The sequence below is a fragment of the Pongo abelii genome, chromosome 17 (assembly GCF_028885655.2).
Source record: "Pongo abelii isolate AG06213 chromosome 17, NHGRI_mPonAbe1-v2.0_pri, whole genome shotgun sequence".
NCBI classification, from domain to species: Eukaryota; Metazoa; Chordata; class Mammalia; order Primates; family Hominidae; genus Pongo; species Pongo abelii.
In genome coordinates this window covers 72,651,007-72,673,017 of record NC_072002.2, presented here as the reverse complement: position 1 = coordinate 72,673,017, position 22,011 = coordinate 72,651,007, and positions in this window count along the sequence as shown.

Sequence of the window (22,011 nt, the reverse complement as noted above, 5' to 3'; positions counted from 1 at the left end):
GCAACCTCTGCCTCCTGGGTTCAAGCGATTCTCATGGCTTGGCCTCCCAAGTAGCTGGGATTACAGGCACGTGCCACCACGCCTGGCTAATTTTTGTATTTTTAGTAGAGACAGGGTTTCACCACGCTGGGCAGGCTGGTTTCGAACTCCTGACCTCAGGTGATCCACCCACCTCGGCATCCCAATGTGCTGGGATTACAGGTGTGCGCCACCACGCCTGGCCCAAAAGTTGTTATCTTGACTACAAAGCCCAGTGTCATCTAGCCCCTGCCCACTGTCTCCAACCTCATCCCACGTGGCCCTGCCCCTTCTCCACTGTGCGGCCACCACGCTGCCCCCCTGTGGCTACTTCTAAAGCACACAAGCATGTTTCTGCCTCAGGGACTTTACACCTGCTGGCCCTACTACCTACACTGCCTTTCCCCAAATATGTATAAGACGGGTAGCCTCCCTTCTTTCAAGTTTCTGCTCAAATGTCACCTCTATCAAGAGGCAATCCCTGCCATTTTAAAACGGTGCTACTCCAAGTGAGGCAAACAGACCGGAGTTTGTCTGTGAACAGTTTGCTGCCATTTGGCCATGTGTTGAGCCCAGAAATTTTGAAGGTGCACATCTAGAATTTGCTGCGATATCCAAGACCGTGACTTGTCTCACTGACCGGGGTATAGATGAATTTGGGGGGTGTTGAATTCAGGTGCTGAGTCACATGTAGAGTGCACTACATTCTAGTTGTGCATATTAGGACCACCAATACATTTTTATAATTTATTGCATTATCATAGTTTTAGCCCTTAATTAGGCTTGCCTTTCAATTTATAGTTTAGCATTATTAGTTGTAAAGACAATTTTGTATTCTGTATTTTGTTTTTTTTTGTTTTTTTTTTTTTTGAGATGAAATCTTGCTCTTGCCCAGGCTGGAGTGCAGTGGCACAATCTTGGCTAACTGCAACCTCCGACTCCCTGGTTCAAGCGATTCTCCTGCCTCAGCCTCCCGAGTAGCTGGGATTACGGGCACAGGCCACCACGCCCGGCTAATTTTTGTGTTTTTAGTAGAGACGGGGTTTCATCATGTTGGCCAGGCTGGTCTCGAACTCCTGACCTCAGGTGATCCGCCCATCTCGGCCTCCCAAAGTGTTGGGATTACAGGTGTGAGCCACCGTGCCTGGTTTTCTGTATTTATTTTTTACCTTAATTTACTGATGGTGACACAAGATTTACTGGACTATTTTTGTCAAGAAAAGACTTGTTTTTTTCCAAAAATAGCAGTGATAGTCAACCAAATAATGACAACAGATGTTATTTCCAATAGCGTAAAAGCAAAATCATATATACTAATTTTACTCAGATATATATTCACTTATATATTAATGTTGGGTTTGTAGCGATCATTGATGGCAAATTGCTAAAAACTACGATGTGTTATTTATAGAACTGTACTGGCTAATTATGCTTTGAAACCATCAAAAATTAAGCAGCATTTACATAGAAAGCATGAAAAGTTCAAAACCAAAATAATCCTTTTGCCGGGTGCGGTGGCTCTCTCCTGTGATGCTAGCACTTTGGGAGGCAGAAGCAGGAGGATCACCTGAACGCAGGAGTTTGAGACCAGCCTGGGAAACATAATGAGACCTCATCTCTTCTTAAAAGGAAAAAAAAATCCTCTTAAGGAAAGACTAACAAATTAAAAAGCTGATGGAGGCAGTCACTTGATATTTCATTTACAAACATTAGTAATTTGCAGGTATCTTATGAAGCAGCACTTTGGGTTGCTAACATTGAAAAGTACAATTGCTGAGACATTAGTAAAAGATTGAAGCAAAGATGTTTGGGACCGGGCTCGGTGGCTCGTGCCTGTAATCTCAGCACTTTGGGAGGCTGAGGTGGGCGGATCACTTGAGGTCAGGAGTTTGAGACCAGCCTGGCTAACATGGTGAAACCCCGTGTCTACTAAAAATACAAAAATTAGCTGGGTGTGGTGGTGGGCACGTGTAATCCCAACTACTTGGGAGGCTGAGGCAGGAGAATTGCTTGAACCCGGGAGGCAGAGATAGTAGTGAGCCAATATCATGCCACTGCACTCCAGCCTGGGCGACAGCAAGACTCTGTCTCAAAAAAAAAAAAAATTTATTTGGAAATGGGTAAATCTTTGACAGAGAAGGTAGCTCAGGTACCATTTTCCTATGATATTATAGCTCAATGTATTCAGGAACTACAGAAACCAACCAACTGAATAAATTAAGCTAGTATTTTCTTTGCAACTTGACTAACGTACACATATTGCCAATGGCAGTCTTTTTTTTTTTTTTTTTGAGACAGGGTCTTGCTCTGTTGCCCGGGGTGGAATGCAGCAATGCAATCATGGCTCACTGCAGCCTCAACTTCTCCTACCTCAGCCTCCTGAGTAGCCAGGGCTAAGGTGTGTGCCACCACACCTGGCTAATTTTTTGTATTTTTTTTCTTTTGTGTAGAGACAGGGTTTTGCCATGTGGTCCAGGCTGGTCTCAAACTCCTGTGCGCAAGCAATCTACCTGCCTCCGCCTCCCAAAATGAGGGGATTACAGGAGTGAGCCACCACACATGGCTGCCAATGGCAGTTTTTAAAGTATGTGTGTGATTTGAAGATGATGCTATCAAATAAATAATTATTTCTTTCAACTTAATTGCCTATGGACACAAGTAGCTCTGAGCTGTTTAAAACTCTGAAGAATTATATTGGTTTAAGTGTAGTTTGCACTTTAAGCTTCCTGTCGGAGTGAGTTCTGATGGTGTAGCCACAATGACAGAAAAGCTTTCTAGAATAGATACACAGATTAAGGATTTTACACTGGAATATAAAGCAACATACTGCTTCCTCCATAACATCTTACTACCAAAAAAAAAAAAAAAGTCAATGTGACGAGCATTATAGTAAGAATTGTGAATTATATAAAAGCTAATGTGTTAAAATTAACATAATTATATTTATGTAACAATATGAAAGCTGATTATAAGTAACACTGAATGTTGAGGTATGGTGTTTGTCAAAAGGAGATCATCCATCAAGAATGTTTGAACTGTGAAACAAACTGTGTGCCTCTGAAAGATAAAAAATAGGTTGATTCCACCCTTTTTTTGAGACGGAGTCTCACTCTATCTCCAGGCTGGAGTGCAGTGGTGCGATCTCGGATCACTACAACCTCCATGTCCCAGGTTCAGGCAATTCTCCTGACTCACTTCCCCAGTGGCTGGGATTACAGGCACACAGCACCATGCCCAGCTAATTTTGTATTTTTGGTAGAGATGGGGTTTCACCATGTTGGCCAGGCTGGTCTCGAACTCCTGACCTCAAGCGATCCTCCCGCCTCGGCCTCCCAAAGTGCTTGGATTACAGATGTGAGCCACTGCACCCAGCCTTGGTTCCACCTTTTTAAAGATGTAAATATTGTAAAAACAATCTTGCTGATTTGTTTGGTATCATCAGTATTTTGAGTAATCTTAATATTTCCATGCAAGGAAGGAGTACAATATATTTTTCAAAAGATTAAAAGGAAAAAGTAGAAGTTAGAAGCTTGCCAGTATGGTTCCTTCAGATGCTATGATTATAGATTGTCATAACATGTTCCATAATTATCAGTAAAATAGGTGATAATCTTGATATTGCACATCTGTCAAAACTTACCACCACATGTCTTATGAATTTGATAAAATGTTTTGAATTTTGTTTTCCATCAAAAGAAGATACACAAATAGGAAATTCTTAGATCTGGAATCTATTTTTTCCATCAAAAAATAGCTTAAATTGACCTGTAATTTTACAGGAGAAATTGTTGGGACTGCCTACTGACGAATGATTAAAGATACATTTTGAAAATACAGCATCACTTGCTTCCTTTTGCAGAAAGGTGAAAAAATTAATATCCTGGGCTTAATCCAATGCTTCAAAATTTCTTCTATTTCTATTACCTTGCGATTTTGGTTTCTCTGTTATAAATGATTTTAAAGCCAAACAGAAATAGTTTAGAACCATATTATGCTCTGTACCCAGAGGTCAGGAGTTCGAAACCAGCCTGGCCAACATGGTGAAACCCCATCTCTACTAAAAAATACAAAAATTAGCTGGGCGTGGCTGTGCACACCTGTCGTTCCAGCTACTTGGGAAGCTGAGACAAGAGAATTACTTGGACCAGGGAAGCGGAGGATGCAGTGAACCAAGATTGCCCCATCGCACTCAAGCCTGGGCGACAGAGTGAGACCTTATCTCTCAAAAAAAAAAAAAAGTCCAAAACAGATTGAAAAAAGAAAAACTGGTTCTCACCTCGGGTAATTTGAGAAGCACTGATTTAAAATAGTAGCTCTCGATCCTGCTTTATTTCTCTTCATGGCTTTTACTAACACCTCGGATTATAAACCTCTGCCAGTTTGATCATTTGTTTCTTGCCCATCTCTTAGACTAGGGTGCAGCTCAGTGGGAATAGGAGCCTCCTCATTCACCATTATACTTCTAGATCCTCAGCAGTTGCTGTCATGTGGTAGATGGTCTGTATTTGTTTTTGTGGAGAAAGGACTCAGTTCTCAGGCATAACAAGTGAGGGGAATGAGTTCACTTGGCTAAAGTTGCCCAGGATTTCCTCAGTGTCCAGATACAGTCTCCTTATCTAATATTAAACATGTCTGTTACCAAATATTCTCTATTAATTAGCACTGTTGATATAGCTCTGTGATCACAGCACTTGTCCTGATTTTCTGAGTCCCAGTAATCCTGACACCTAAGCATACTCACTAATAATTGAATGAGCCATTGAATGAGCCATGGACCTGCTATTGGAATTGGGGACACACAAATAAATTTTAGATATTTTCCTTTTTTTTTTTTTTTTGAGATAGAGTCTCACTGTCTCCCAGGCTGGAGTGCAGTGGTATTATTTCGGCTCACTACAACCTCCACTTCCTGGGTTCAAGCGATTCTCCTGCCTCAGCCTCCCAAGTAGGTGGGATTACAGACATGTGCCATCATGCCCAGCTAATTTTTGTATTTTTAGTAGAGATGGGGTTTCACCATGTTGGCCAGGCTCGTCTTGAACTCCTGACCTCAGGTGACCCACCCGCCTGGGCCTCCCAAAATGCTGGAATTACAGGCGTGAGCCACCACGCCAGGCCCATTTTAGATATTTTCATCCAAATGATCACAATTTTGAATTTTTTCTGTCACAAAAGCTGTAAGTTTTAGTTATCTAGAAAACTAATCAATATAAAAGTTTTCATGCCCTGATGAGGGGCTCGATTAATGAGGTCACAAGAAGTCTCTCTCTTGCATGCATTTAGATTATGAAAAAAACCAAGAGGATGAGACTTTTATTTTTTGAGACACAGTCTCTGTCTGACACCCAAGCTGGAGTGCAGTAGCATGATCACAGCTCGCTGCAGCCTTGATCACCTAGGCTCAAGTGATTCTTCCACTTCAGCCTCCCAAGTAGCTGGGACTACAGGCACTTGCTACCACTCCCGGCTAATTTTTTTTTTTTTTTTCTTAAGAGAAAAAAACATGGGATCTCACCATGTTGCCCAGGCTGGTCTGGAACTCTCAGATTCAAGCGATCCTCTTGCTTTGGTCTCCCAAATTTCTGGGATTATAGGCATGAGCCACCACTCCCAGCTGAGACTTTACAAATAGAACTTCAGGCTTTTCAAACAGAAACTGGCCAGGCGCGGTGGCTCATGGCAAGGTGTGGTGCCTCACGCTTGTAATCGCAACACTCTGGGAGGCCGAGGCGGGCGGATCCCTTGAAGTCAGGAGTTCGAGACCAGCCTGGCCAACATGGTGAAACCTTGTCTCTACTAAAAATACAAAAATTAGCTGGGCATGATGGCACATGCCTGTAATCACAGCTACTTGGGAGGCTGAGGCAGGAGAATCGCTTGAACCAGGGAGTCGAGTCGGAGGTTGTGGTGATCTGAGATTGCGCCACTGCATTTCAGCCTGGCAACAGAGCGAGACTCGAAAGAAAGAAAGGAAGAAAGAAAGGAAGGAAGGAAGGAAGGAAGGAAGGAAGGAAGGAAGCCCCAAGGAGGAAGGCAGAGCAAGATGACCAAAGAGAAGCCTCCAGCAATTGTTCTGTTCGTAGGAACACCACATTTGCCAACTATCTACACTAAAGAGCACCTTCATAAGAACCAAAAATCAGGTGAGCAATCACAATACGTAGTTTTAACTTCATATCACTGACAGAGGCACTGAAGAGGGTAGAAAGGAAAGTCTTGAATCTCTGATGCCACCCCTCTCCAATCCTGTAGTAGTGGCTACTTGGTGCAGAGAGAGAATCTGTGTGCTTGTGGGAAGGAGAGTGCAGAGACTGGGGGACTTTGCATTAGAACTCAGTGCTGCCAGCACAGGGCAGAGCTCAGCTAATGCCCATGGAGGGAGCATTTAGACCAGCCTTAGCCAGAGGGACATTGCCCATACCAGTGATTGGAATTTGAGTTTTGGCAAGCCTTGCCCCCATGGGCTAAATGGCCCTGGGGTCCTAAATAAACTTAAAAGGCTGTCTAGGCCACAAAGGCTGCAAATCCCAGGCAAGTCCTAGTGTTGTGCTGGGCTTGGAGCCAGGGTACTGTGGGGGCACGCAACCTAGTGAGACACTAGTCAGGGGTGCTTAGGGAGTACTCCCCCAATGCCAGGCAGCACAGCTTGCAGCAATGAAAGTGACTCCTTCCTTCTGCTTGAACAGAGGAGAGGGAAGAGTAAAGATGACTTTGTTTTGCACCTTGGATACGAGCTCAGCTGCAGGATAGGGCACTGGACAGAGTCGTGAGGCCCCTATTCCAGGCACTAGCTCCTGGATGACATTTCTAGACACACCTGGGCCAGAAGGGAATCCGCTGCCTTGAAGGGGAGGACCCAGTCCTGGCAGGATCCATCACCTGCTGACTAAAGAGCCCTTGAGCCCTGAATAATTAGCAGTGGTAACCAGGAAGGATATGCTGTGGGCCCCGGGTGAGAGACTCTGAGATGTGCTGGCTTCAGATGTGATGCAGCATATTCCCAGCTGTAGTGGCTCTGAGGACAGACTCCTTTTGCTTGAGAAAAGAATAAATGGGACTTGGTCCTGCAGCTTAGGTATCAGCCCTGCCACAGTGGAGAAGAGCACCAGGCAGCCTCTGGGGTTCCTCAGTTCCAGGCCGTGGCTCTTGGACTGCACTTCTGGACCTAACCTGGCCCAGAGAGAAGCCCACTGCCCTGAAGCGTGAGTCCCAGGCCTGGCAGCATTCACCACAAGCTGACTGAAGAGCCCTTGGGCCTTAAGGGCACATTGATGGTGCCCTGGCAGTAAGTAGTCTTACCTATGCACCTGTGGGAGTGGTGAGTGGTGGACACGGGGAGAGACTCCTCTGCCTGGGAAAAGGGGAGGGAAGAGTGGGAAGAGCTTTCTTTCTTTTTTTTTTTTTTTTTTTTTTTTTTTTGTGCTAGCTTAGCTGCAGTAGAATAGAGCACCAGATAGATTCCTAAGGTTTCCAACTCCAGGCCCTAGCTCCTGGATAGCATCTCTGGACCTACTCAAGGGAATTTGCCACCCCGAAAGGAATGACACAAGGCTGGCTGGCTTCACCATCAGCTGATTAGAGAACTCTAGGGCCTTGAGCAAACATAGGTAGTGGTTACAGCAAGCCTTGGGCAAGACCCAGTTCTGTGCTGGCTTTTGATCTGACCCAGTACAGTCCCAGTGGTGGTGGCCACAGGGGTGCTTGTGTCACCCCTCCCCTAGCTCCAAACAGCTCAGCACAGAAGACAGACTCTGTTTGTTTGGGAGAAAATAAGGGCAGAGAACAAGAGTCTCTGTCTGGTAATCTAGAGAATTCTTCTGGATCTTATCCAGGACGCCAAGGCTTCTATAAGTCTGCAAGAACCGTAGTGTTACTGGGCTTGGGGTAGCACCTAATGCAGATACAGCTGCAGTGACCACAAATGTAGATCACAACACCCAAGTCCTTTAGAATACCTGTAAAGCCTTCTTAAGAATGATGAATATAAAGAAGCCCAAACTGCAAAGACTAAAATAAATATCTAACTCTTCAATGCCAAGACACCGACAAACATACACAAGCATCAAGACCATCCAGGAAAAAGTGACCTCACCAAACAAACTAAATAAGGCACTGGGGCTAATCTTAGAGAGACAGAAATATGTGACCTTTCAGATGGATAATTCAAAATAACTGTCTTGAAGAAACTCAAAGAAATTCAAGATAACACAGAGAATGAATTCAGAATCTTATCAGATACATTTAACAAAGGAATTGAAATAACTAAAAAGAATCAAGCAGAAATGATGTCCCAGGAAATAAATGTTCACTGAGATGAGAAAAGCATGAAAACACCGAAGTGTTAGAAGAAAAGATAACCCAGATCTGTTGATCCCAACCTTGGCTGCACACTAGAATTACCTGAATTCTAATGTGAGCATTTGTAAATCCTGATGCCTGGCTACACTAAACCAATCAAATCAGTAATTTTAAAACTCCACAGGTGATTCCAGTGTGCCTGCAGACTTGCCCGCCACTGGTCCAGAACAGCCCTCCACAAACCTTAACCTGCAAAGAAATCATTTGCATTTTTTTTTTTTTTTTTGAGACAGAGTATTGCTCTATCACCCAGGCTGGAGTGCCGTGGCACAATCTTGACTCACTGCAACTTCTGCCTCCAGGGTTTAAGTGATTCTCATGCCTCAGCCTCCTGAGTAGCTGGGATTATAGGTTTGCATCACTGCATCTGGCTAATTTTGATATTTTTAGTAAAGACGGGGTTTCACCATGTTGACCATGCTAGTCTCAAACTCCTGGCCTCAAATGCTCTTCCCACCTTGGCCTCCCAAAGTGCTGGAATTACTGGCATAAGCCACCGCACCTGGCCTGAGTCACTTGCATTTCTTTCTTTCTTTCCTTTCTTCCTTCTTTTTGAGACAGCGTCTGGCTCTCTCACCCAGGTTGGAGTGCAGTGGCTCGATCTCAGCTCACTGCAATCTCTGCCTCCTGTGCTCAAGCCGTCTTCCCACCTCAGCCTCCTAAGTAGCTGGGATTACATGCACATGCCACCACATCTGGCTAATTTATATATATATATATTTGTTGTAGAGATGGGGTTTCGCTGTGTTGCCCAGGCTAGTCTTGAACTCCTGAGCTCAAGCAATCTGCCAGCCTTGACCTCCCAAATTGCTGGGATTGCAGGCATGAGCCCCCGCATCCAGCCAAGATGCCGCGTGTCTAACAGGCTTCTAAGTGCTGCTGCTGCTGGTCCAGGGACCATACTTTGAGGAACAAGGCTCAAGAATGTAGGTGGCAGGCCAACTTGCAATTGATAAACAAGTAGCAGGATAGCAGGCAAGACTTTGAGAAGCATCTTCAGCACATTTTTTTTATTGTGGGAAAATATACACAACACAAAATTTACCATCACAACCAGTATTATTCTTTTTTTAAAATTTGAGTCGGAGTTTTGCTCTTGTTGACCAGAGTGGAGTGCAATGGTGCAGTCTTGGCTCACTGCAACCTCCACCTCCCAGGTTCAAGATCCTGTCTCAGTCTCCCAGGTAGCTGGGATTACAGGCACCCACCACTACGCCCAGCTAATTTTTATATTTTTAGTAGAGACGAGGTTTCATCATGTTGGCCAGGCTGGTCTCAAACTCCAAGGCAATTGGAAGGTGATCCATTCGCCTTGGCCTCCCAAAGTGCCGGGATTACAGGTGTGAGCCACTGCACTGGGCCTCATCTTAACCATTTTTAAGTATACAGTTCAATGACATTAAGTACAATCATGATTGTGCAACCATCACCACCATCCACCTCCAGAAATTTTTCATCTTCCCAAACAACTATTCTGTCCCTGTTAAACATGAACTCCCCTCTAAACTCTTTCTCTAGCCCAGCAGTCCTCAACCTTTTTGGCACCAAGGACTGGTTTTGTGGAAGACAATTTTTCTACAGACCAGGGTGGGGGATGGTTTTGGGATGATTCAAGTGCATTACATTTATTGTGCACTTTGTTTCTGTTGATTATTACATTGTAATATATAATGAAATAATTATACAACTCACCATAATGTAGAATCAGTGGGAGCCCTGATTGTTTTCCTGCAACTAGATGGTCCCATCTGGGGGTGATGGGAGACAGTAACAGATCATCAGGCATTAGATTCTCATAAGGAGTGTGCAACCTAGATCCCTCACATGTGCAGTTCACAGTAGGGTTTGCACTCCTGTGAGAATCTAATGCTGCAGCTGATCTGACAGGAGGCGGAGCTCAGGCGGTAATGTGAGTGATGGGGAGTAGCTGCAAATACAGATGAAGTGTCACTCGTCACTTGCTTGCTGGCCACTCACCTCCTGACGTGTGGCCTGGTTCCTAACAGGCCACAGACTGGTACTGGTCTATGGCCTGGGGGTTGCAGGGCTCTGCTCTAGCCTCTGGCAAACACCATTCTACATTCTGTCTCTATGAATTTAACTACTCTAGGGACCTCACATAAGTGGAATTGTACAGTATTTATCCTTTTGTGACTGGCTTGTTTTACTTAGCATCATGTTCTCAAGGTTCATTCACATGTCAGAATTTCCTACCTGTTTAAGGCTGAATAATATTTCATTGTATACATAGATGCATTATTTTTGAGCAAATTTGTCTCTGTAAGAAAAGTGATCAGCTGTTTTGATTATAAAAGAACATACCCAGGGTGCTTCAGAGCAAAGGGAATCTATTAAACAGCACCAAAATCACCTCCCTAAATGGGCTGTCCTTTGTAATATGAAGATGACCTCCTTCTAGGGGTTCTGATCTGCCATCCTTTTCCCATTCAATATCAGTCAGGAAATTCCTGGTTATCAATGGCATAACACGTTAGTTAGCAAGTAGTCAGCTGCTGCACTGTGATGATGAAGCTCAAAGCTAAGCTGCTGGAATAGGGCCAGAGGGATGAGGTTACCAGTGAGCCTGGCTCTCATGCTCTCAGGTGACCTCAAAGTGACAGAGAAGCTTTCGGTGGAAACACCTCAGTGACAACTCTGGGGACAGCACTGGTAACCGGTTTTTCCTGGTAGAGGTACTGCCGCCTTAGAAAAAGGAGGAAAAATAAATCCCTCAAAGGAAATGAACAAGGAGTTCTTTGCTGGACTAAAATGAAAAGGTTGACACCCAAAAATAAAACAATAAGAACATTCCAAAGGAAATACCCGGTCTGCATTTAGAAACATGAGAACTTACTTCCAGCAAGCCAGTAAGAACCAAACTGACCACCTGTGGGGAGGTTTTTTTTTTTTTTATGAGTCTCAAATATCGGGAAGCTTTCCCCAAGGTCCAATCCTGATACAATCTCACCAGGATCCCTACAGTCTGGGGTTGACTTTTTCCTTGGAGCATGAACTTTTTCCCTGTTGCTCTTTTTCTGTGCTTACTTGGCATTTGTGAAGAAGGACTTATCTAGTTAGCGCTTGAACGGGAGGGAATTTTCTGCTCTGTATTCCAGAAACAGCCTGGCAGGATCTTAGATCTGAGAATTCAATGGGTCTGGGATGGAATGCTTCCTCTGCTACTCAGTATCTTTAGACAAGTTATTTATTTATACTACCACAGTTTCATCTATCTCATTGGCAAAATGAAGCTGAAGATAACTTCCACATAGGATTATCATAAGGATGACACGAGATAGTCTTTATAACAGTGTCTGGTCAATTCTCAAAAGAAGACATTTATGCAACCAACAAACATATGAAAAACAGCTCAACATCACTGACCATTAGAGAAACGCAAATCAAAACCACAATGAGATACCATCTCATGCCAGTCAGAATGGTAATTATTAACAAATTAAGAAACAGCAGATGCTGGCGAGGCTGTGGAGAGATAGGAACAGTTTTGTATTGTTGGTGGCAATGTAAATTAGTTCAACCATTGTGGAAGACAGTGTGGTGGGTCCTCAAAGACTTATAACTAGAAATACCATTTGACCCAGCAATCCCATTACTGGGTATATACTAAAAGGAATATAAATCATTCTATTATAAAGATACATGCATGCATATGTTCACTGCAGCACTATTCACAATAGCAAAGACATGGAATCAACCCAAATGCCCATCAGTGATAGACTGGATAAAGAAAATGTGGTACATATACACCATGGAATACTATGCAGCCGTAAAAAGGAAAGAGATCATGTCCTTTGCAGGGACATGGATGGAGCTGGAAGCCATTATCCTCAGCAAACTAATGCAGGAACAGAAAACCAAACACTGCATGTTCTCACTTATAAGTGGGAGCTGAACAATGAGAACACATGGACACAGAGGAGAACAACACACACCAGGGCCTGGCAGTGGGGCGGCAGTGCTGGGGCTTGGGGTGGGGGGGGGAGGAGGGAGATCATCGTGGTAAATAGCGAATGCATGCTGGGCTTAATACCTAAGTGATGCGTTAATAGGTGCAGCAAACCACCATGGCACACATTTACCTATGTAACAAACCTGCACGTCCTGCACATGTATCCTGGAATTTAAAATTTTAAAAAACTAAAAAAATTAATCAATAAAAGTGTCTGGTTACAGGGCACACTATAAATGTTGGTATGGATGTCCTTTCTGTATTTCTAATCCAGGCATTGTTAGGTAGAGGGAAACCAATGATGAGCAGAACTAGACAATGCCCACCCTCAAAGAGTTTCCAGTGTAGAGGGGAGACAGAGTGGGAAAGGAACAGAGTGATATGAGAATTATGAGAGCTATGATGAGACTCCTTTGGCAAAGGTTTCTCCTGGAAGAGACCACTGACCTGCAGCCTGGAGGGTAAACTGGCCTTAACCAGGTGAGCGATAAAGCCTGTTCCAGGCCAAGGCCTCAAGGTGGCAAGTGACAGTGTTTGAGAGAAGACAGGATAGCTGGAGCCAAAAGAGAGAAGTTGAAACAGAGTGGAGGGAGGTGCCAGACTGGGCAGAGTGTTGATAGCCACGCCAGGTAGCTTTGTCTTTATTCTGAGATCACGGGAAGTCCTTGGGGGCAGGCAGTCACTGTTGAAGGCTAACATTTCACCAACCTCCTTAGTCCCAAAGACAGACGATGGCAGACCGGGATGGTGATGATGGAGATGGAGACAAGAAGATGGGTTGGGAGCTCTGGGGGCCATAAAACCATAGGTTTCACATGGTATTTGCTCTAGACACGTTTGGAGAATAAATTGACGAATAGGATTGATGACTGGCCCAGACATCAGTCTGAGACACAGGAAAAGTGGAGTGTGTATAATTTGGCTATAACAAGGAATGCGGGAGTGTGCACAGCTTGGATGAGCCCCAAAAACGTTCTGCTGCTTGGAAGACATCAGTGACAAAGGATAGTGTAAGTGATTCCATTTCTATGAGATGTTAAGAATAGGCAAAAAACTATTGAGATAAAGGAAATCAGTGGTTGCCAGGGTTGGGGAAATTGAGGGATGACAGCCAAAGGGTATTGGGTTTCCTCTTGAAGCGATGAAAATATTTTAAAATTGATTGTGGTGATCATTGAGCAACCCTACGAATATACTAAAATCCATTGAATTGCACATTTTAGATAGGTGAATTGTATGGTATATAAATTATCTCTTTCTCTCTTTTTTTAGCTATCTCCTACGGGAAGGAGTAAGTTATATCTCAATGAAACTGTTACCAAAATAAGCCACATGGGGAGAAAAGTGTGAGAAGAAGGCTCATGGTCATGCGTACTGCTGCTCACTGCCTGAATAGTCCAGTAGGCGTGACCCCCAGGGTGGTGAGGTGGGTATTTCGTAACTCAGCATCGTCCCTGGCCCTTAACCCCACTCCCTGATGTTGGCCCTGACTCCTTCCAGAGCAAATGAGATGGTTCTGTCTTCAGACTTCCAGGAAAGGAAAAGAGAGGACAGTGTATTCTTTTTTAAAAAAATTAATTAATTAATTAATTAATTTTTTTTTTTTTTTTGAGGCAAAGTCTTGCTCTGTCACCCAGGCTGGAGGGCAATGGCATGATCTTGGCTCACTGTGACCTCCACCTCCCAGCTTCAAGTGATTCTCCTGCCTCAGCCTCCCGAGTAGCTGGGATTATAGGCATTTGCCACCATGCCTGGCTAATTGTTTTTGTATTTTTTAGTAGAGATGGGGTTTCGCCATATTGGCCAGGCTGGTCTCGAACTCCCAACCTCAGGTGATCCGCCCGCCTTGGCCTCCCAAAGTGCTGAGATTATAGGCATGCACCAACATGCCCAGCCCAGCAGTGTATTCTTCTAACTACCTCATTGCTACCTACTTCACTCTATGGATCTGGGGCAAAGAACTGTCATGTGACAGCAGCTGCCATTGAACAGTGACTAAGGGGAGGACAGAAACTCCTACTCATTCTCCAGGTCTCTATTTAGATGTCACCTTCTCCAAGAAGCCTTCTGGGACTTCCAAAAATGAGTCAGGGCCCCTCCTCTGTCTTCTCACTGGCCTTCCCCCTTGTGAACACTTGTCCTACCAGGGGCTAATGGCTTGTTTCCTTGCTCTTGGCTCACTGAGCTCTCATCTCCTGCAGGGCCAGCACTGGGGCTTGCTCACCAGGTGTATCCTCAGCACTGTGACAGAGGCTTGTGCAGATCTTATGGCCACAGCAGCCAAAACAGAGATGGGTCTGAGGGAGGTGCTAGGAGTCCGCTACTGCGGGGAGCAAAGCGAGCATGAATGAGCACGTGCAGATGACCTCATGCTTCCCTGGAGCAGGGATCACGCTTGCATTGCTCAAGCTCTGGGCGTCTCTCCTCCTTCCAAAACAACTCCAGGTTGTGCACAGAGGTGACACTTCCTGGCTGACTAACCTCTCATCTTCTACCCTGTTGGGGAGCAACAGGAACTGCCAATGCTCATAGTAAAGTGCTTTTGTTTTATTTTCCCCTTCAATATATTGTCTGAACTTTTGAGATTCGGGGTTTAAATGAATGTATCCTTGTTATATATGTAAATATATATGATATATGTAACATAGATGTTATATATGTTTATATATAACATATATGTTGTGTGTGTTATATGTTTTATATGTAACATATGTTATATATGTAACATATATGTTATATGTTTTATGTTATTTTTTTTTATATATATATATGTTATATCCTTCTGCTGAGGATGGTTGAGTTTTAAGGTTGTTTGCATCTCTCCTAGACCTTACCCTGTTTTTTACTCACTATATTCTTTCTTTAAAAGGTGGAAAGTTTAGTCTTCTCATTTATTTCAGCCAGGAATATATTCAGCTATGAGTGACAGTGAACTGAGAGCTAGTGGCTTAAACACATAAAGATTTTATTTTCTTACTAAAAATAAGTCCAGAGTGGGGTGGTCTGGGCTGAGGGAGTGGCACCATGATGTCATCAGGGAGCCACGCTCTTTCTATGTTTCTGGTCCACCCTCCTCAGTAAATGACTTCCATCTGCAAAGTCCCCTCAGATCCAAGATGGCAACCACTTAGCAGCCATCATCATCACATCTCTGACTTGAAGACTAAAGAGAAGGGTGTGTTTCTGGACTTTCAGAGAGTTTTTGGAAGTCTCATGTAACATTCTGCCTACACCTCATGGGTCAGAACCTTATCACATGACCACATGATGCTGAAGGGAGACTGGGACACATGGTCCTTTAGCTGGGCATGCTGCTGCCCCCAAATAATATCAGGATCTGTGACTAGGGGGAAAGTGGAGCATGGATGGTGAAGCAGGTGAAGTCCCCATCCTCCACCATGCAGTTAACTTGCACTGCTGTGTGAGTGTAAATGATATTCCAAGTGAAAGTCTCCTTGCACCCACGTTGACAGGGCTCCTGTGCCTTTTAACCTGGGTCAATCTTTTGGTTCTAGAATAATGGGCAGTGTCCCCTTGTGGCTTGAGGGTGTCTAAACACTGCCTGCTGCAAGAGCTCAAGACGATCTCTCTTCCTCAGACTTGACGACAACTGCTGCCTCAAATTTCACCACTAAAGAGTTATGCCATTGAAATGAAATATTAATTTCTATTTTAAATGAAGGTATTCTGAGAAGGGTTAACACATAGAACTGCACCCTGTCATTCCTCTTTCATCCAGCAGGAACAGAGACAGTGAATCGTGGGGAGAGGAGAGACAGCAGTCCCATCACCATCACGGATGTCATTGCTTGAAGAAGGAGGGGCTGGGCTAAGCCTGGGCAGGACCCAGAAGATCAGAGGGTGAGTTTTTCCAGCACCTCAGTGGGGAAAGACAAACCCATGAATAGAAGCTATTGTAAGGAAATGTAGAAAGTGGCCCCAGTAGACTTAGAATCAAAGACTGAGTTTTGAAAGGGAGTTTGGTGATCATCAGGTCAAACACACCCATTTTACGGATGATGAAACAGAGTCTGAAAAAGGCCAAGTGACCTGACTGAGGCCCACAAAGGGCTAGTAGCAAGCACAGGTGTCAGACCCTCTCTCCTGATTCCTAGTCCAGGAATTGTTACAAGTTGTTGTTTTCTTTCTTTCTCCTTTCTTTCCTTTCTTTCCTTTCCCCCTTCCTCCCTTCCTCTCCTCTCCCCTCCCCTCCCCTTCCCTTTCCTTTTGACAGGGTCTTACTCTGTTGCCCAGGCTAGTGGCACCATCAAAGCCTATTGCAGCCTTGACCTTTTAGGCTCAAGCAATCCTCCTGCTTCAACCTCCCAAATAGCTGGGACTACTACAGGCACATGCCACCATGCCCAATTAATTTTTTTTTTTGTAGAGACAGGGTCTAGCTATGTTGCCCAGGCTGCTCTTGAACTCCTGACCTCAAGTGATCCTCCTGCCTGAGCCTCCAAAAGTGCTGGGACTGTAGGCATGAGCTACTGTGCCCAGTCACAGGTTGTCTTTTATTTTTGTTCCACAGAGGACTAGGCCTCCTTGGAGAGGGCCGAAGAGGAGAGGAAGGAGGGGTGAAGCTCTGGGTCCTATCAGGTGTGAAACCAGGTTTCATGGGGCCTGAAGTTTATACAATTGAGGAAGAGGAGAGTTCTTTAAGAAAAAAAAATTACAAAATTTGACCAGGTGTGGTGGCTCATGCTTGTAATCCCAGCACTTTGGGAGGCCAAGGTGGATGGATCACCTGAGGTCAGGAGTTCGAGACCAGCCTGGCCAACATGGTGAAACCCTGTCTCTACTAAAATAAATTAGCCTGGCATGGTGGCGTGTGCCTGTAGTCCAAGATACTTGGGAGACTGAGGCAGGAGAATCACTACAACCAGGGAGGCGGAGGTTGCAGTGAGCTGAGATCACACTACTGCACTCCACCCTGGGCAACAGAGTGAGATTCTGTCTCAAAAAAAATTTTTTTACGAAATTAATAATGTAAAATTAGGCATAAGACTTTGGAGAGTCCCTGAAGTTTAAGTATCATTAGCTTTATGGTAAACCTGACACAGGGGCCATCCATTGTGCCAATAATGTCAGCTGCCCCAGTCCCTCCTGTTTTACACATGACTCTCCTGTTTTGAGGTGTTAGAGTTAAAGAAAACAACAACTGAAAGTTCAATATAAAAAAGTTTAAAAAATACCATTGTGCATATCATTGTCACTCAGCACAGCTGAGGACCAGACAGTTTAGCCTACACAATCGCCTGCCAGCATTTGATTGTCTACATCTTTGAGAAATTAAGTATTTTAGGTGAGTCATAGGAAAGATGCTTGTATAGGTCTTCAGTGCTGGGACTCAGAGAAGCACAGCAATCCTGTGCTTTGACTCACAAGATGGAATGTGAGCAATTCTTGATCAGGTGCCCCACAGATGTCATGGATTGTTTAGATTTGAATACAAGTGGATTTTTAAATTGCTATCCAATGAAGCATACCTTAAAAAGCCAAGATTTTCTTCTGCATTGTTTCAGAACTGTTAGGAACTGGATTAGGAAATATGATTTGAAGGACAGAAAATATGGATCACTTAATCATCATCAACTGCTGTGAAATTCCCACCTTTTACTCTTTCATTTGGGATAAAAATATTGAAGATTGTGATTAAATGCCTATATGTTTTGTGTAAGGAGAGCTCATCATTGTATTTTGTGAATTAATTTATTAGATTAGCTACGTTAACTCTAAAAGGTAAGCAATGGTTTTAGGTCAGTTTTAATTGTAAAGAAAATGTGAAGAGGATAGGTTGGGCAAGGCATCAAGTGGTGGGAAGAGAAGTCTAGGGATCCGGAGAACAAGAAAGACTCCAAAGGGAATAGGCTGGAAAAGATGTTTCATTGTTGCCAAGCTTACCCCAGGTCAATTGCAGTTGGATAAAAGTAAGTGTAACTGAGAAAGATAATCCAAATTCAAATATTTTTGTTGCTGTTTTTAAAAAAATGCATCCTAAAAAACTGCATTACTTTTTGATTGAAAAAGTAGGCTGGGCACGGTGGCTCACGCCTATAATCCCATCACTTTGGGAGGCCAAGGTGAGCAGATCACCTGAGGTCAGGAGTTCAAGACCAGCTTGGCCAATATGGTGAAACCCCCTCTCTACTAAAAATGCAAAAAATAGCTGGGCATGGTGTTGTGTGCATGTAGTCCCAGCTACTCGGGAGGCTGAGGCAGGAGAACAACTTCAACCTGGGAGGCGGAGGTTGCAGTGAGCTGAGATCGCGCCACTGCACTCCAGCCTGGGCAACAAGGGTGAAACTCCATCTTAAAAAAAAAAAAAGAGAGAAAAAGAAAAAGGAATGCATGCCTACACTAAGGCACACTACAGTAATATTTTAGAATCAGAGGAAAAGCTTCCAGAAAGTGGAAAGCTGGTTACATACAAAGGATTGGGAATCAGAATAATATCAAGCATCTGACAGCAACACTGGAATCTAGGATACATTGAAACAAGGCCTTCAAAATTCTAAGGAAAAAAAATGCATTCCAACCTAGAATGCTATACCCAGCTAAACTACGAATGCAGACTAAACACATTTTTAAATACACGTGATGTGCAGACCCCGTGGGTTGCCTATCCAACAGCTATTCCCCCAATCCCTTCTTTCCTATTGACTTAAGACCTGTTCTCACAATAGAAGATGTAAATGATATATATTCGTTTTCTGAGACTTCCGTGCAGCTAGGGTATGACTCAGTTTCTGACAAATGAAATTAGCCAGCTGCTGTAGCCACCTGTGACATAAAGAGGACACATCATCATTGTTGTGATGAAGGCACAGCAAGGGTATGAAAAGTGCCTGGGTCATGATGACATCATTGAGCTGCTAACTATTCAGAGAGTTAGAGATGACCTAATAATAGTAATAAAAATCCTATTTGTATTCCAGAATGCTATTATTTATAATTGAAGGCATCCTAGGTGATACCCTGGGCCTCAAAAAAGTTTTCTCTAGTGTTCTCTTTTTCAGATGTGCTCCACCAGAACTAGCAAGTACAACAAAAAAGGAATTCTCAGGATGATGACAGTGATCATTTCATCCTAAAGCAAGAGGACAAAGTCCACAGCCGGGAATGTCTCATGGGGAAAAAAATGCAAACAGCTGAATTTTGTGTCTGGCCATACTGAGAGGCGCTTTATGGTTATGTGAGACATTTTGGAACTGAATTAATGATAGTCACATGGAAGACAAAGTAAATGAGGGGGAAAGGCAATTATTAACTCAACACAAATCCAAGAAATTTTATGAGAAAGGAAGTGCAATGTTACTATACTGCATGACTTAACTGCAAACAATATTTCCATAGTCATAATAAGGTGTCTACTGAAAATTGATTTAGCTATAAGTTGCAATCTAATTATGATTTGAGATTGGAGTAAGAGCAAGAGTTTGTATGGGAGGGTGTCAGGAGTGGGATGTGTAAGCCAGTTAAATCTGCCTCACTGATAGGAATTCAACAGATAATGTCTAAAATGGGAAAACATCAAGATATGGCCAAACGAGCTTGTTATTAGTAATATGAAAGTGAATGAGCCAGGCCAACATGGTGAAACTCCGCCTCTACTAAAAAATATAAAAATTAGCTGGGCATGGTGGTGGTCGCCTTTAATCCCAGCTGCTCGGGAAGCTGAGGCAGGAGACTTGCTTGAACCTGGGGGACGGAAGTTGCAGTGGGCTGAGATCACACCACTGTACACTCCTGCTTGGGCAACACAGTGAGACTCCAACTGGGGGAGGCGGGGAAAGAAAGTGAATGTGCCGCGGCGCGGTGGCCCACGCCTGTATTCCCAGCACTTTGGGAGGCCGAGGCAGGTGGATCACAGGTCAGGAGTTTGAGACCAGCCTGACCAAGATGGTGAAAACCAGTTTCTACTAAAAATAAAACAATTAGCCAGGTGCGGTGGCGGGCTCCTGTAGTCCCAGCTACTCCGGAGGCTGAGGCAGGAGAATCGCTTGAACCTGGGAGGTGGAGCTTGCAGTGAGCCAAGATCACGCCACTGCACTCCAGCCTGGGCAAAAGAGCGAGACTCCGTCTCAAAAAACAAAAGAAAAGAAAGTGAACATAAGAACCAACTAAAATTTAAAATGAGTGTTTCTGGAGAGTAGCATTTGAGCCTGAGAAAAGGGGAATGACAGGACTGTTGTCTTCCCTTAGAAACTTTGCAGTACTATTTGAGTTTAAAATATATATATGTGTGTTTGTATGAGTATTTTTTGCCAAAAAAATTAAATTAAAAAAATCATCCAGAAATATGTTGAAAAACAAAGTTTCTGCAGTCAAGAAAAGCAGGGAAAAATACAATACAATAAAATAGTTTCAACTATACAAACATATATGTGAAAATTAGTCTCCCATCACAGAGATGAGCACCATTACCAACTTCTTGTGTATCTTTTCAGTCTATATATACATATATGTATGTGTAATATATGACATATATTAACATATATTATACATACATAGAATATATAACACTTACATATTACATTATATACAGGTACTTTATATTATATGCATACAATATACATTATATTGTATACATAATATCCATAATAATTTACATTATGTATACATTATATTATTTATTACATTATATTATATATGTTACACAAATGGAAACCTATAAACATCATACACGTGAATTTTATTTATGTACACAGAAATAAACTAGAGTTCCTTAATTTTTTAAAAAATGGCAGATTAGTATTTTATTGTATGGAAGTAACCTCTGTGAATGGACACTGAGGCCACTTTTGGTCTTTTGCAGAAAAGGCATGCAGCCATGAATGTATGTGTACATTTACCTTTGTATAAATGTTCAAGTATATCTCTAAGATAAATTCCTAGACATAAATTCTTGGGGCACATAGCATGTATCTTAAAATTTTGATATAGTTCTGAATTTCCTTTCAAGGAAGTTGCACAATTTGTACCCCTACATACAGTGTATGAGTGCCTGTTTCCTCCTAAACGTTGCCAGTGTTTGCAACACCGGACTTAAAAAAAAAAAACTTCGCTAATGTGATAAGTAAAAAATTGTTTCTCATTGTTTTATTTTGCATTTAATTTGCTTTTCTTTAACTGGGAGGGACAACCACTCATGCTCACTGGAAATTTAGGAAAACACAGAAAGCTGTGTTCATACACAAGGTACAATCCTGTGATTTTATGGAAGAATTTGAATAACCTTCTTTTTATCACTCCAGTGATAGCAACAGAGGCTTACTCATATCCTAGTTCTAACAAGACAAAAATTTTTTGTATACGAGGTGCACTGTTTCTAGAATGAAATACAGAGGGACAGATTACAGCCTGCAAAATAACAGGAACCAGATAGAAATATGACCTTCAGAAGCCCTTAACATAGTGGTGGCTTGTGATAAATGAGATATTCCTGGAAACCAATTTGGTAAATGCATAAACATCCAAGAATAGCAAGTGATTAAAGAAATCGTCAGCAGGAGAAAATACTATGCAACTATTGAGCATTATGACCATGCCAACCATTCATTCATTCTATAAGAATTAATAAGCACCTGGAATGCTCTATTTAATGCTCTATGCCAAAAGAGATCAAGAAGAATAAGACTCAGTTTTATGTCTCAATGGGCTCA